Source organism: Triticum urartu, chromosome 1 (assembly GCF_003073215.2).
Source record: "Triticum urartu cultivar G1812 chromosome 1, Tu2.1, whole genome shotgun sequence".
Classification (NCBI taxonomy): Eukaryota; Viridiplantae; Streptophyta; class Magnoliopsida; order Poales; family Poaceae; genus Triticum; species Triticum urartu.
In genome coordinates, this window is record NC_053022.1 from 449,635,776 (window position 1) to 449,646,877 (window position 11,102).

An 11,102-nucleotide genomic window follows, 5' to 3' on the forward strand; every position below is an offset into this window, starting at 1 on the left:
TCATTGACATGCAAGTCATGGTTCCTATTACAAGAACATGATCAATCTCATACATCACATATATCATTCATCACATCCTTTTGGCCATATCACATCACATAGCATACCCTGCAAGAACAAGTTAGACGTCCTCTAATTGTTGTTGCATGTTTTACGTGGCTGCTATGGGTTTGTAGCAAGAATGTTTCTTACCTATGCAAAACCACAACGGTGATATGCCAATTGCTATTTACCCTTCATAAGGACCCTTTTCATCGAATCTGATCCGACTAAAGTGGGAGAGACAGACACCCGCCAGCCACCTTATGCATCAAGTGCATGTCATTCGGTGCAACCAGTCTCACGTAAGCGTACATGTAAGGTCGGTCTGGGCCGCTTCATCCCACAATGCCGCCGGATCAAGATAAGACTAGTAACGGTTAGCAAATTGAACCAATCATCACCCACAACCGCTTTGTGTTCTACTCGTGCATAGAATCTACACATAGACCTAGCTCATGATGCCACTGTTGGGGAACGTAGCAATAATTTAAAATTTTCCTACGTGTCACCAAGATCAATCTAGGAGATACTAGCAACGAGAGAGAGGGAGTGCATCTTCATACCCTTGAAGATCGCTAAGCGGAAGCGTTACAAGAACGCGGTTGGTGGAGTCGTACACGCAGCAATTCAGGTCGCGGTCGATTCCGATCTAAGCGTCGAACAACGGCGCCTCCGCGTTCAACACGTACAGCCCGGGGACGTCTCCTCCTTCTTGATCCAGCAAGGGGAGAGGAGAAGTTGAGGGAGAACTCCGACAACACGATGGCGTGGTGGTGATGGAGCTCGTGGTTCACCGGCAGGGCTTCGCCAAGCGCTACGGAGGAGGAGGAGGTGTAGGAGAGGGGGAGGGGCTGCGCCAGGGGAAGCGTACGGCTGCCCTCTCTCTCCCTCACTATATATAGGGGGAAGGGGGTGGAGGAGGCGCCCTAGGGTTCCCTAGGGGAGGGGCGGCGGCCACAGGGGAAACCCTACATGGGTTTGGGCGCCCCCACCCCTAGGAAACTTGCCCCCAAGCCAGGAGGGGTGGCTGCCCTAGGGGAGGCGCCCCCACCTCTCCAAGTTACGTGAGATGGGGTGGGAGGGGTGCTCAGCCCCTTAGTGGGCTGATGTGCCCCCTCCCCTTGGCCCATAAGCCCCCCAATGCTTGTCGGGGCCTCCGAAACCCCTTTCGGACACGCTGGTCGTCACCCGGTACCCCCGGAACAATTCCGGACTCCAATACCCTTCGTCCAATATATCGGTCTTCACCTCCGGACCATTCCGAAACTCCTCGTCACAACCGAGATCTCATCCGGGACTCCGAACAACCTTCGGTAACCACATACTATTTCCCATAACAACTTTAGCATCACCGAACCTTAAGTGTGTAGACCCTACGGGTTCGGGAACCATGCAGACATGACCGAGACATATCTCCAGCCAATAACCAATAGCGGGATCTAGATACCCATATTGTCTCCCACATGTTCCATGATGATCTCATCGGATGAACCACGATGTCGGGGATTCAATCAATCCCGTATACAATTCCCTTTGTCTATCGGTATGCTACTTGCCCGAGATTCGATCGTCGGTATCCCCATACCTCGTTCAATCTCGTTACCGGCAAGTCTCTTTACTCGTTCCATAACGCATGATCCCGTGACCAACTCCTTAGTCACATTGAGCTCATTATTATGATCCATTACCGAGTGGGCCCAGAGATACCTCTCCGTCATACGGAGTGACAAATCCCAGTCTCGATTCGTGCCAACCCAGCAGACACTTTCGGAGATACCTGTAATGCACCTTTATAGCCACCCAGTTACTTTGTGACGTTTGGTACACCCAAAGCATTCCTATGGTATCCGGGAGTTGCACAATCTCATGGTCTAAGGAAATGATACTTGACATTAGAAACGCTCTTAGCAAACGAACTACATGATCTTGTGCTATGCTTAGGATTGGGTCTTGTCCATCACATCATTCTCCTAATGATGTGATCCCGTTATCAATGACATCCAATGTCCATGGTCAGGAAACCATAAACATCTACTGATCAACGAGCTAGTCAACTAGAGGCTTACTAGGGACATGTTGTGGTCTATGTATTCACAGATGTATTACAGTTTCCAGTTAATACAATTATAGCATGAACAATAGACAATTATCATGAACAAGGAAATACAATAATAACCATTTTATTATTGCCTCTAGGGCATATTTCCAACAATGTATGTTGCTATTCCATTAGTGGTGTCATGTGAACGTCAACTACATGGCACTTCACCATATTTTGGCCTAAGGGAATGCAATGGGGATTAGGTATTAGATGATGGTTTGCGAGAGTGACACAATCTTAGACCCTAGTTTATGCGTTATTCCGTAAGGGACTGATTTGGATGCTTGCGAGGGGGTTAATCATATGTAGGAGGTTTCTTCAAGTAAGAACAGCACCTAAGCACCAGTCCACCCACATATCAAATTATGAAAGTAGTGAACACAAATCAAACCAACATTATGAAAATGACTAGATGAAATTCCCGTGTACCCTCAAGAACGCTTTGCTTATTATAAGAGGCCGTTTTGACATGTCCTTTGCCTCAAAAGGATTGTGATACCTTGCTGCACTTTCGTTACTATTATCCTTACTTGCTAATTACAAATTATCTTGCTATCAAACTACTCGTTACTTATAATTTCAGTGCTTGCAGAGAATACCTTGCTGAAAACCACTTGTCATTTCCTTCTGCTCCTTGTTGGGTTCGACACTCTTACTTATCGAAAGGACTATGGTTGATCCGCTATACTTGTAGGTCATCAAGGCTCTTTTCTGGCGCCGTTGCCGGGGAGTGAAGCGCTCTTGGTAAGTGGAAATTGGTAAGGAAAATTTATTACTACATGCTGAAATTTACTATCACTTGTTACTATGGAAAACAATCCTTTGAGGGGTTTGTTTGGGGTATCTTCACCTCGACCGGAACCAAAATTAGTTTCTCCTCAACCTACTGCACCTACTGAAAATATTGGTTATGAAATTCCTTCGGGTATGATAGAACAACTTCTAGCTAATCCTTATGCAGGAGATGGAACCGAACATCCTGATATGCAATTGATATATGTGGAAGAAATTCATGGATTATTTAAGCTTGCAGGTTTACCCAGAGATGAAGCTAAGAAGAAGGTTTTCCCTTTATCTTCGAAGGGAAAAGCATTGGCATGGTATAGGCTATGCGATGATATTGAATCTTGGAATTGGAATCAATTGAAATTGGAGTTTCACCAAAAAAATATCCCATGCATCTAGTTCATCGTGATCGAAATTACACATATAATTTTTGGCCTCGTGAAGGAGAAAGTATTGCTCTAGCTTGGGGGAGTCTTAAGTCAATGTTATATTCATTCCCTAATCATGGATCTTTCAAGAGAAATTATCATTCAGCATTTTTATGCTCGGCTTTCTCATGTTAATCGATCCATGCTCAATACTTCTTATACTGGTTCCTTTATGAAGAAAACTATTGATTTCCGTTGGGATCTTTTATAAAGAATTAAACACAACTTTGAAGATTGGGAACTCGACGAAGGTAAAGATTTAGGTATTGAGCTTAAGTATGATCGTGTTAAATCTTCTATGAATACCGATGTTTTTCAACAGTTTAGCACTAAATATGGACTTGATTCTGAGATAGTAGCCTCCTTTTGTGAATCATTTGCTACTCATGTTGATCTCCCTAAGGAGAAGTGGTTTAAATATCACCCACCTATTAAAGAAGAATTAAAGAACCGGTAATAGCTAAAGATGAAACTATTATTTATAATGTTGATCCAGTTGTTCCTACTGCTTATATTGAAAAACCACCTTTTCCTATTAGGATAAAGGAACATGCTAAAGTTTTAACTATGGTCAATAAAAGATATATTAGAACACCTAAACCAGCTAAACAAATCAAAGTAGAAACTAGTGTTGCTATGGTTAAAGATCTCCTGGTTGAAAATATAGATGGGCATGTTATTTACTTCTGTGATGAAGCTGCTAGAATTGCCAAACCCGATGAAAAGGATAAACATAGACCCGTTGTTGGCATGCACGTTGTCTCAGTTAAGATAGGATATCACTGTTATCATGGTTTATGTGGTTTAGCTGCTAGCGTGAGTGCTATTCTGTCGGTGCAACGAAACCTGGGTCCATTGCCCAGACTGCACACATGCCCAAGAACAAGGTTACAACACCAAGATCAGATCAAAGCACGAGGGATCAGTTCATTGAAGGACCAACGTGCAAATCAACAAGACCAAGACTAGCCAAAGAGAAAAGATACAACTACGAGAGGAACCTCCCTTGCTGGGCAGGCGAGCCTAGCGAGGTTGGTGTTACCCCGAAAGCGAGCCTCCAAGATTGCTCCGGCAGGCCTGCCGGGGCTCATGGAGGCAAACCACTCCACCACACCACCTCACAGTGATGCACGTCGTCGATCAGTGCGTTGTCAAGCTCCTAAGTGACTAAGTGGCTGCTCCCTGCCACATGGAAGCCACTTCCTACAGCAAATACCTCCAAGCGACACCCATCCTGAGACGTGTCCAGCAAGCAGGCGCAAAGCTGGCAAAATAGCCCGGTAGGGCCTGCCGGGCAAGCTGTGATGTGACACTGAGAGGCGCATTTAATGCGCTCTGTCAGCTTGTAGAGTTAGGTATGATAGCACCATTTGCTATCTAATCAGTATGTAAAGACTGATTTGCCACTGTGGTGACTCCTTGATCTATAAAGGGAGGCCCATGGCAACCGTAGAAGGGATTCGGACCCCCGCACATTCATACGCGCGTAGCCATCTCGCCCCGAGACAACCTTGCTGGGAAAGAGTGCTAATTTTTTTCCACCATTTTCCACCATCAATCCACCAAAGCAGGAGTAGGGTTTTACGCCTCGCGCCGGTCCGAACCTGGGTAAAACTACCCGTGTGATCTCTGTTGTGCTGTGTTATGCTTCTCAGCTCTTTGTGCAACGTGCCCGTCCCCCCGCCGAACCAAAAGGGGCTCATGGCCCCATATGTGATCGTGGTTTCCCACGACATCTTTGGCACGCAAGGTAGAGGGATCACTTGTGCCAATCCGAGAGTGTAAGCAGCGCGTTATCTTTATCCCCATTTTCATCATCGACGGCTCCATCGACTATGGCACCCAAGAAAAAGTCTAGTGCCATAACTCACCCATCCACCTCGAAGGCCCCACCGCCCGTGACCGCCGACGCCGCGGGGAATGTAGAGGCGCATGAGGATGTGGGCATTGCGGGAGACGTGGTCGGTGCAAGCGGTGTTGTCACCACCTCCCCGTGGCTGAAGCAGGAGCCGAAGGCACCGGAGAAGGACAGCACCAACAACATCCCGGTGACCATGCTCCGTGAGGTACAGGTAGAGAGATTATTCCTTTTGTCCCTCTCAGCCTGGCCGAGGGGCATAGCCACAGTTGTGATGTTCATCCCGAGGCAAATCGCAATCCTACAGCTGCCCCCGCCGTGGGTGCGGTCGTGGGACATGCACCACTCCCGGAGCAAACTGGCCCAGCCAATGCTCGGAGCCATTGGCCCGTGAGCGCCATAACCTCGTCACCACACCATCCTAGCAACTGGCTCCCGACGACAGGAGCCCGACGCAGCCACTGCCGGCACCGTCAGGAGCCGGGCGATGCTGCATCTACATCATCACCACCAATGCCAAGCACCGCTTCGGAGGCCATGGCACAGGCCCAGCTGCTGCTTAAGTTTCCGCTGGCGGGTGATCAGATGGATGAGTGGAGAGCCACCATTCAGATCCTGATTGGCTTTGCCGAGGCTGGAGGCTCACAACAAGCTGGCCCGCCACGACCTCCCCAGACGATAATGGAGGCCCACGTTGCTGGCCGTACGGAAGGGGCCACCCCCACGGTGCAATCCCCATCGCGCCAACTAGCGCGAGGGCCACGAGACCCAGAGCTTAATGATGTCTCGATGGCTTCTTCCAATCCTCGAGCACGTCAAGGCCGAGCATGGGCCCCGGAGGACAGGCGGATGGAGCACGCACATGTCACCATCGAGCAATGCCGCGACGGCCACCACCATTCCAATGGGCGCGATGGCCCCAACGTCGACGAGCTTGCGCTCGGCAGAGGCGGGTATCTGCCTTTCCAGGCTGGGTGCCCTGCCTTCACCCGTGAGCTGCGACAAGTCCATTGGCCGTCTGCTCGAACGTTCAAGCCAGAGATTCTAGACAAGTATGACGGGAGATTGAACCCGACAGAGTTCTTGAGCATGTACATGCTACCTCTTGAGCACTGCGTTGGTTTTCCCTTGAAGAGGAAAGGGTGATGCAGCAAAGTAGCGTAAGTATTTCCCTCAATTTTTGAGAACCAAGGTATCAATCCAGTAGGAGGCCACACGCACTTCCCTCGTACATACACAAACAAATGAGAACCTCGCAACCAACGCGATAAAGGGGTTGTCAATCCCTTCACGGTCACTTACGAGAGTGAGATCTGATAGAGATGATAAGATAATATTTTTGCTATTTTTATAATAAAGATTAAAAGTAAAGATTGCAAAATAAACGGTGCCAGAAATAACTTGTTGACGAGAGATTAATATAATGGAGAATAGACCCGGGGGCCATAGGTTTCACTAGTGGCTTCTCTCAAGATAGCATAAGTATTACGGTGGGTGAACAAATTACTGTCGAGCAATTGATAGAAAAGTGAATAATTATGAGAATATCTAGGCATGTTCATGTATATAGGCATCACGCCCGTGACAAGTAGACCGACTACTGCCTGCATCTACTACTATTACTCCACACATCAACCGCTATCCAGCATGCATCTAGAGTATTAACTTGATAAGAACAGAGAAACGCATTAGGTAAGATGACATAATGCAGAGGGATAAACTCAAGCAATATGATATAAACCCCATCTTTTTATCCTCGATGGCAACAATACAATATGTGTCGTTTCCCTTTCTGTCACTGGGATCGAGCACCGCAAGATTGAACCCAAAGCTAAGCACTTCTCCCATTGCAAGAAAGATCAATCTAGTAGGCGAAACCAAACTGATAATTTGAAGAGATTTGCAAAGATAACAAATCATACATAAAAGAATTCAGAGGAGATTCAAATATTGTTCATAGATAGACTTGATCATAAACCCACAATTCATCAGATCTCGACAAACACACCGCAAAAAGAGTTACATCGAATAGATCTCCAAGAAGATCGAGGAGAACTTTGTATTGAGATCCAAAGAGAGAGAAGAAGCCATCTAGCTAATAGCTATGGACCCGAAGGTCTAAGGAAAACTACTCACACATCATTGGAGGGTCCATGGAGTTGATGTAGAGGCCCTCCATGATCGATGCCCCCTCCGGCGGAGCGCCGGAAAAGGCCCCAAGATGGGATCTCTTGGGTACAGAAGGTTGTGGCAGTGGAAATAGGGTTCATGGTGCTCCTGGATGTTTTTAGGGTATATGAGTATATATAGGAGGAAGAAGTAGGTCGGTGGAGCCACGAGGGTGGGGGCTCGCCCAGGGGGCAGGCGCACCTCCCTGCCTCATGGCCTCCTCGGTTGTTACTTGACGTCCACTCCAAGTCCTCAGGATCATGTTTGTTCCAAAAATCACACTCCCGAAGGTTTCATTCCGTTTGGACTCCATTTGATATTCCTTTTCTGTGAAACATTGAAATAGGAAAAAAAAAGTTATTTGCACTGGGCCTTGGGTTAATAGGTTAGTCTCAAAAATAATATAAAAGTGTATAATAAAGCCCATTAACATTCAAAACAGAATATATAATAGCATCGAACAATAAAAAATTATAGATACATTGGAGACGTATCAAGCATCCCCAAGCTTAATTCCTGCTTGTCCTCGAGTAGGTAAATGATAAAAAACAGAAATTTTGATGTGGAATGCTTTCTAGCATATTCTTCAATGTAATTTTCTTTATTGTGGCATGAATGTTCAGATCCGAAAGATTCAAGATAAAAGTTTAATGTTGACATAAAAATAATAATACTTCAAGCATGCTAACCAAGCAATTATGTCTTATCAAAATAACATAGCCAAAGAAAGCTTATCCCTACAAAATCATATAGTTTGGCCATGCTTCATTTTCATCACACAAAATGCTCTCATCACGCACAACCTCGATGACAAGCCAAGCAATTGTTTCATACTTAGCCTTTTCAAACTCTTTCAACTTTTACGCAATATATGAGCGCGAGCCATGGACATAGCACTATGGGTGGAATAGAATATAATGATTGAGGTTGTGTGAGAAGACAAAAAAGGATAAAGTCTCACATTGACGCGGATAATCAATGGGCTATGGAGATGCCCATCGATTGATTCAATGCAAGGAGTAGGGATTGCCATGCAACGGATGCACTAGAGCTATAAATATATGAAAGCTCATCAAAGAAACTAAGTGGGTGTGCATCCAACTTGCTTGCTCACGAAGACCTAGGGCCTTTGAGGAAGCCCATCATTGGAATATACAAGCCAAGTTCTATAATGAAAAATTCTCACTAGTATATGAAAGTGACAAAATAAGAGACTCTCTATCATGAAGATCATGGTGCTACTTTGAAGCACAAGTGTGGAAAAAGGATAGTAACATTGTCCCTTCTCTCTTTTTCTCTCATTTTTTGATTTGGGCCTTCTTTTTTTCTTTTCTTGGCCTCCTTTTTTCTTTCTTTCTTGTTTTTCATCCAGAGTCTCATCCCAACTTGTAGGGGAAGCATAGTCTCCATCATCCTTTCCTCACATGGGACAATGCTCTAATGATGATCATCACACTTTTATTTACTTACAACTCGATACTTAGAACAAAATATGACTCTATGTGAATGCCTCCGCCGGTGTACCGGGATATGCGATGAATCAAGAGTGACATGTATGAAAAATTAAGCATGGTGGCTTTGCCAAAAATATGATTTCAACTACATGATCATGCAAGGCAATATGACAATGATGATGTGTGTCATAATAAACGGAACAATGGAAAGTTGCATGGCAATATATCTTGGAATGGCTATGGAAATGCCATAATAGGTAGGTATGGTGGTTGTTTTGAGGAAGATATAAGGAGGCTTATGTGTGATAGAGCGTATCATATCACGGGGTTTGGATGCACCAGCGAATTTTGCACCAACTCTCAATGTGAGAAAGGGCAATGCACGGTACCGAAGAAGCTAGCAATGATGGAAGGGTGAGAGTGCGTATAATCCATGGACTCAACATTAGTCATAAAGAACTCACATACTTATTGCAAAAATCTACAAGTCATCAAAACCAGGCACTACACGCATTCTCTTAGGGGATAGATTGGTAGGAAAAGACCATCGCTCGTCCCCGACCGCCACTCATAAGGAAAGCAATCAAAGAACACCTCATGCTTCAAATTTGTCACACAACGTTTACCATACGTGCATGCTGCGGGACTTGCAAACTTCAACACAAGTATTTCTCAATTTCACAATTACTCAACTAGCACACCTATAATATTACCACCTTTATATCTCAAAACAACAATCAAGTATCAAACTTCTCTTAGTTTTTTATGCACTTTAAGGTTTTTATCTTGGATGCCTATCATATTAGGACTAATTTTATAACCAAAGAAAATTACCATGCTTTTCTAAATGACTCCCAAAATAATATAAGTGAAGCATGAGAGATCAATTATTTCTATAAAATAGGACCACCGCCGTGCTCTAAAATATATAAGCGAAGCACTAGAGCAAAATTATATAACTCAAAAGATATAAGTGAAGCACATAGAGTATTCTAATGAATTCCGATTCATGTGTGTCTCTCTCAAAAGGTGTGTACATAAAGGATGATTGTGGTAAAATAAAAAAACAAGGACTCAAATCATACAAGACGCTCCAAGGAAAACACATATCATGTGGTGAATAAAAATATAGCTCCAAGTAAAGTTACCGATGGACGAAGACGAAAGAGGTGATGCCTTCCGGGGCATCCCCAAGCTTAGGCTTTTGATTGTCCTTGTATTTTACCTCGGGGTGCCTTGGGAATCCCCAAGATTGGGCTCTTTCCACTCCTTGTTCCATAATCCATCAAATCTTTACCCAAAACTTGAAAACTTCACAACACAAAACTTAACAGAAAATCTAGTGAGGTCCGTTAGCGAAAGAAAACAAGACAGCACTTCAAGGTACTGTAATGAACTCATTATTTATTTTTATTGGTGTTAAACCCACTGTATAACAACTTCTCTATGGTTCATAACCTCCGATACTAGCAATAGATTCATCAAAATAAGCAAATAACACACGGAAAATAGAATCTGTCAAAAACATAACAGTCTGTAGTAATCTGTAGGTTTCGAATACTTCTGGGACCCCAAAAATTCTAAAATAAATTTCTGGACGTGAGGAATTTATATATTAATAATATTCAAAAGGAATTAAATAAATATCACTGTCCAGTAAAACATGGCAGCAAACCTCGTGAGCGCTAAACTTTCTGTTTTTTACAGCAAGATCGCAAAGACTTTCCCCAAGTCTTCACAAAGGTTCTACTTGGCAAAAAAACTAATTAAAAGCATAAAACCACATATAAACAGAGTCTAGATGAATTATTTATTACTAAACATAATCAAAAATCAAGTAAAAAATAAAATAGGGTTGCCTCCCAACAAGCGCTATCGTTTAACGCCCCTAGCTAGGCATAAAGGCAAGGATAGATCTAGGTATTACCATCTTTGGTATGCAATCCATATGTAGCTCTCATAATAGATTCATAAGGTAATTTAATTTTCTTTCTAGGAAAGTGTTCCATGCCCTTCCTTAACGGAAATTGGAATCTAATATTCCCTTCCTTCATATCAATAATTGCACCAATCGTTCTAAGGAAAGGTCTACCAAGAATAATAGGACATGTAGGATTGCAATCTATATCAAGGACAATGAAATCTACGGGCACATAATTCCTATTTGCAACAATAAGAACATCATTAATTCTTCCCACAGATTTCTTAATGGTGGAATCCGCAAGATGCAAGTTTAAAGAACAATCATCAAATTCATGGAAACC